At 47.2% G+C, this 6,621-nt stretch overlaps 1 protein-coding gene across 1 annotated transcript in view; it reads right to left on the reverse strand.

Moving 5' to 3' along the window:
* The window catches only part of GAS2 (growth arrest specific 2), a 92,048-nt gene extending 86,298 nt beyond the window's left edge, over window positions 1-5,750 (reverse strand). The window contains exon 1 of the mRNA XM_071417120.1: window positions 5,429-5,750. The gene's annotated coding sequence lies outside the window, so the exon portion shown is untranslated. The remainder of the gene's footprint in view (window positions 1-5,428) is intronic.
* Window positions 5,751-6,621: the final 871 nt, after the last annotated feature.

Genomic DNA, 6,621 nt, shown 5'->3' on the forward strand with positions numbered 1-6,621 from the left:
AAGTACCCAAGTTTCAATAAATAGTTCATCTACTTCATCAATTGTACTTTTTAGACACTTATTAGAACTTCATCACACAGTAGCTGGGATCCAGGAAGAAGCCAAAATGTGAGAGTTCTGTGAAGGTTACAGCAATGGAGTACTGAGCTCCTTCAAGATCTGTATGAAGATTCTCCCTGTGGTGAAGGCCAGGCCCTTGTTTCATCACTCAGATACCTTCAAATCTCTTCCTTAAAATGTCTTACTATATTTATATTTTAGTGAACTGAAGAAAAGTTTGTTGACAATTTCTCAGTGAGGTCAGAGGGATGGACCAACTTGCATCAGAGGTGGACAGCAGCTTTTAAGGATACATCAGCACAGCTGAGGCAAGTCTCTGGCCCCAACAACTATTTAATCCTTTTCCTTTTGGCAGACAAAGTATGAACCAAGGAGCCAAAAAATATTGGGCTTCCTAATCTCACCATTTTCTAACAGCAACATCAAATCACCATATATACAGCTGTTTAAAACTAGCCAACACAAACATGACAAATATTTTTTAGAATGTTGCACTCTCTGTAAACTGTTGAGGCTGACTTGATTTGCAGAAGCATTTTCAAAACTTACCTCTAAATGCTTTAAAGCAAGTACTTCCCCCTACTATTCAGAATGTAGATGAGGAACAGTCTTTGACTACTTTTCATCCTCTTTTGTTACAGTTCATATTCATGTAGCACAACCCTTTTTTTCAGCCTCTCGCAATGAGAGGAGGATGTCTCAAATTCTTAGCCTCATTGTCTAGATGAAGAATTCAGTGTGGGATGGTTTACAGTACACCCAGAAATGTGTATCACATTCAACACTAAAAGGTCCTGTTTCTCTCTGCTCGCTCCTACTGAACAGTGAAGTTCTTATTTTGCTCTACAGTGGAGCATTTAGTTATCTGTTTATTGCAGTTCATTGCTTGTATTTTGCCAGCAGTGTAACCTTACGCTATCTGGTGATTGTTATCAGTGATCATCAGGTGAAAGCAATGAGAATCAAACAAGTGATCTTCTGTGTTTCTACTGGCTTTTGTTGAGGTTAACGGGTAGGAAAAAAGGAATCAAGAATGATACACTGTACTCAAAACACACAGGAGGCAAAGACTGTTTAATCCAGAAAGTATAACTGGATGCACAATAAGGCACTCAGTTGCAGATCCCCAGATTCAATTCCCTCTCCTATTCCAACCACCCTCCTTACCTGTAAAATTGTGATTATTTTCTTAAACCAAGTATCAAAAGGGAGGAAAAACTGTAAACATATAAAAGCTTGCATGTATGCATAGATGTCCATACAAAGAAAACACATGTGCTCCCTCCTGCTAGATAATCATGTAAACCAATAAGTTTTTACTCCAATTTACCCACCCAGTTCCAGCAGATATGCATAACAGCTTACACTGAGAAGCTGCTGGCTATGCAGGGCTCTCTGCACCACGAGTTTCACTGTCACTTCAACCTGGTTCCCAATTAAATGTGCATTAATTCTCAACCAAAAAGGGGCTTGAACCATTTCTTGCAGCTTGCTCCCACATAAAATCCTTCCAGGTCAGGAATGAAGAAGTCTTGCGGAGTCACCTGATCTTTATGACTTGACTTAAGAATTAGCATAGATGTGAAGTATCCAGTGAAACAAGCATTTTTATTTGTATTCAGTTAGAAAACAATAAACACAAGTTAAAGTGTCTATGGAGGGGGAAAATCTATCATAAAGCAAATGCAGACCTCCCTCCAGTGACCAATCAAATCACCTCTGATGCAAAGGTGCTACGTGATGGGCCCTTTGCAGGAGAGCTGACATAAGAGCTGAAGGGACACTGTTACAGACACCAGGTTTGGCCCCCCAGGCACTCTTGCCCAGCAGACAAGGTCAGTGACTGGCTCTGTGCAGCTGGCAGCCAAACCAGAGCTACCCAGGACTGAACACCTGCACACATGCCAGCTCAGTGGCCCAGCCGCTCTAAAAGCTGGAACTACTGGAACAGAAGATGCCATAACTTTGCCTCAGACCCTGGGTTCAAAAACTCTTTTTCATAAATCTGATCAGGATTAAACAGGCAGGCTTTGAGCTTGTGCAATGAAATTTGTTATAACATGACTGAGGAAGCACATTAGCCACCAGTTGTAGAAGAAACTAAACGTCACACACACAACTGTGCAATTGCCCCACTGTCAATGATAGAGGAAACAGACACAACTTTGACAAGATCAGCAAGGTTTTCTCTGAAGGAACTGGAACCTGAGCATAGCCTGTACATTGGCTTTGACAGAGGGGTATCAGCCATAAACACAGACAATCTCCTGCTGTCTCAGAGAGAAGGTAATGCTACTGGAAAGCAGCCAGCCTGGGAAGAGAGGAGACACAGGATCAAAAGCCAGAACAGAGCTCATGAGTGTATCTGGCAAGCGTCTCTGCTGGATCTCCCTGCTAGCTCTAATCACCTCAAGCAGATGGAAAAGAACAGAACTTTTGAAATTTTACTGGAGTTTAAATGGACTGCATGCATCATTCACTAACTGCAACACCAAGCTGAGTGCAAAAAAGGGGTAAGATTCAGTGTTCATAAACAGATTGAGCTGCAGAACAAAATGCATAATTGTGCAAGTAGAAATGAAGCTGCCCACAATTTGGGACTCATATTGCAATCACCACCTTCACATCATCAAGTGCCAGTTTTATAGACATGGCAGAAAAAAGGATAAATACATTTTAAAAACTTACTTCAGTTTTCCTGTCTCAGTGTTGACATATTTTTCAGATTTGGAGAGTATAATATCAGTTCACAGACTAAAGGATGCTCTTGTTTTTCCACATATATGTACATATGTGTATATACACACATACATGCAGAAAGAGGGGAAAAAAAGATACATGAATGCCTTCCATTGAGAGCCACAAAAATAACTAAAAACTTTTCATTTTTTAATGTCAGGAAACTGTTTCCCACGGTGAGATCTGCTAGACAGTGGAATGACTTTCCCAAATGAAACTGTGAAAGCTTCTTTTCTTGAAATGCTAAAAATGGACTAAAAGAAACAGTAAGAAAAAACCCAGAGACTTGCCACTCACTGTTAGATGTTACTTAGTCAGTCTTTACCACCTTCAATTTCCAGTTTACTACAGAAGAGTAATCACTCTCCTTTTGCCCTTTTACATGCATAAAAACAAACACAATCGTTTTTAAAGTCATTCTGCTACTACCTTGCATATTGTCTCTCCAAGAGCTATTTGCAGAGCCTTCCCTTCTATCAGAAACAACAGGTCATTCTTATCTGCATTATCATACAGGTACCTTACATCTAATCTTAACTTTGCCCACTACTATAAACAAGCAGATAAAACATGAGCTGACAAATGCAGCAGCATATCTTTATGAGGAAATTTAATTTTTCTAGATATTTTATTATCCTTATAAACTATACCACAACCAATTTAGCCCAAGGTTTCTGAGTTTTCCCAGATTAACTTGGAACACACTGTACATTAGGAGCAGGGGGAGGGGCACTGAAGGGGAACCACCATCTGAAACTCATTAGTCAATTAGAATTTTTCATGGCTTGCATCAAAATGTGACCTACACTGATAGAGTACGTTTTAATCACAAGAAGCCTTTGTCCTTTACATTATGAATACACATTACAAGTGTGTGCAGCACTTTGAGGGGAGGATGGAGAGCCTGGCACATCAGCTTACCAACACTTTGTACCTGTAAGGAAGGCCCTTGGTCTGAGACCAGACCAAAACAAAGTTAACTGCACTTTAAAACCTGTTCTAATCATCGGAAGCCTAGACATTCTCAGCACTATGCCTAGTAGAAACAATTTTATTGCCTTGATAACATCTCCCTTACCAAAAGGAAAGCAGAAAGTCTTTCTCACACAGACAAACTGTATGCTCCTAGAGCAAAACTTTAGGAACATTCAATATCTACTTGCTCATAAAATTATAACTTCTGGAAACTGAGCCTGATTCCTAACACTGTCCAAAACCTCTGAAGTTGATTCCTCTTTGCATGGCTCTTACTATATGTTTTTCTGATTGTTTAAGCAAAATGGCAATTAAAAAATAGTACAAAAGTTTCAACCCCCACCAGTTAGAAAATAAAATACATATTTAAACTAACATATCACATCTCACAAGGAGTAGAAGTATCTCTTGCGGTAAGGACACTATGCAGTACCACAAGCTGACTTCCAATCATCAGCTTTGCTTTTAATTATGATATTCCATTTCTAAATCCTGTCCTGAAATTAGTGTGAAGTTTAACTGAGAGGTGTAAAGTAGAGTTGAAGAAGTACTGTGCATAGTAAGTGTGCCAATTTAAATAAGACTGTAGGTAAAATAAATAAAGTAACCAAATAAGTCAGCAGGATAAAGTAAGTGGCAGCTAGAACTTGAGGATAATATTGACTCTTCAGCACTTCACCACCTTCACATAAGTTTGACCATGGTTCCAACAAGGGCAATATAATCCTGATAGATGGCTCATGGCGCCATACAGAATAAATTCAGGAATGTCCTATTTAGAAACTTCCTATTAAATCACAATCCACGTCACAAAACCCTCATCAAACTGTTACATTTGGCACAGCATCCACTTTGCAACGAAACAAAAAACACATAATGCACATGGAAAACCGATAATAATCTGTTCATTTTCCATTGCAGAGTAATGTCAGAAGTATGTTGAAACTGCACTGGGGAGCCTGCAGTGCATCTGTCCTACTGTCCCAGGAGCTGCACTCCCCCAGGAACGCGCAGAGCCAGCAGGCTCAGATGACACCACTGCACCAGGATGTACACAGCAATCCTGGAAAACAGCAACTTTCATTACTCACACCTAGAACGTCAGTGAAGAAACAGAGCGAGCGGGTGTCACCATTGCACCGGGATGCACAGCAATCCCAGGTAACAGCAACCTTCATTGCTTACACCTAGAACGTCAGGGAAGAAACGGAGCGTGCAGAGCCAGCAGGCTCAGATGTCACCACCGCACCAGGACGCACACAGCAATCCCAGATAACAGCAACCTTCACTCCCTACATCTAGAACGCTCGCAAAGAAACAGAGCCTTCTTAAAAGCGAAACTCCGTCCCCGGAGATTTGAATCTAGAGCCTGAAGAGGAAACCAAGAGCCCTGGGCTAAGCAAGGGCGCCTTTTGGCACAAGAAGGGTCCCGTTCTCTATCCGGGGGCGGCGGAGGGGCCGGGAGCGCCCGGCGGAGCTCGGCCGCCTCCGCCCGCCGTTGCCGCAGCCCCGCACAAACCCGCCCTCCTCATCTCGCACCACCAGCGCCCCAGGGCTGCCTAGAGAAGCCATAAAGATAAACCAGAGGTTGAGGCCAGGGGTGAGCGCACTGTAAGAGCCACCCCCCATCCCTCCTTGCCCGCCCCGCTCTCACCCGCCGCGGAGTCCGATGCGTTTGTCCTCCTCGGGGCCCCTCCGCAGCCGGGCTGAGCTAATGGCTTTGCCATGAGTGCTGGAAGCGCTGCTCCCAGGTCTGCCCCTCGGGGGCAGGACCAAGCAAACCCGCCGCAGCCCCCGGCCCTCCGCGGGATGCCCGGGGCAGCCCGCCAGCAGCCGCATCCTCACGGCGGCGAGGCCCGGGAGAGCCACGCGTGGATCTCCGCCACACACCCACGCACGCTCTCATTGCGCCTCCGCCATGCTTTCAAACTCCCACGGTAGAGAGCGGGAGGGAAAAACCCTCACCAAAGCCCCGCGACCCCACAAGCAGCCAGCGGCAGCAGCCACCCCCGCGGTGCCCGCCGAGCCGAGCCGTGCTGCTCCCCCACGTACCCTTGCAGCCTCCCCGGGACGGGGAACAAGGAAACAAAAGCACCTACTCCCCACTGAAGAGCCGCCGGGCAAAGATCACCTTCCCGCTTCGTTCTGGCCCCTTTCTCTTTAAACCCGAGAACAGCCGGCGAGACACACGAAACGCCCTCAATTTAAAGGAGCCCGCGCGGAGAGCCCCGCCGCAAGGCTGACAGCGAGCTCGCCGCAGGCCAGGGCAGGCCAGGCAGGGCTCCCACCTTGGCTGGGGCGGGCAGGGCGGCAGGCAGGCAGGATAGGCAGAGATCCCACCTTGGCAGGGAGGCAGGCAGGCAGAGAGCCCACCTTGGCAGGGAGGGAGGGGGGAGGCGGCAGGCAGGGCTCCCGCTTGGGCTGGGGTGGGCAGGAAGGCAGGGCTCCCACCTCGGCTGAGGGGGAACAGGCAGGGCTCCCACCTTGACAGGGGGCTCCTACCTCGGCTGAGGGGGAACAGGCAGGGCTCCCCTCTTGGCCCGGCAGGCAGGCAGGGCTCCCCCCTTGACAGAGGGGGAAACAGGCAGGGCTCCTACCTCGGCTGGGGGCAGGCAGGCAGGGCTCCCCCCTTGGCCCGGGCAGGAAAGCAGGCAGAGCTCCCCCCCGCCTCGGCTGAGGGGGAGCAGGCAGGGCTCCCACCTTGGCCCGGAGGAAGCAGGCAGGGCTCCCACCTTGGCCCGGAGGAAGCAGGCAGGGCTCGCACCTTGGCCCGGAGGAAGCAGGCAGGGGCTCCCTCTTGGCTGGGCAGGGCTGCGGGGCCGCCTCCGGGGCCGCACTCGCTGCCCC

This window comes from Agelaius tricolor, unplaced genomic scaffold (assembly GCF_023055355.1).
Source record: "Agelaius tricolor isolate 1412-34295 unplaced genomic scaffold, bAgeTri1.0.p SCAF_67, whole genome shotgun sequence".
Lineage (NCBI taxonomy): Eukaryota > Metazoa > Chordata > Aves > Passeriformes > Icteridae > Agelaius > Agelaius tricolor.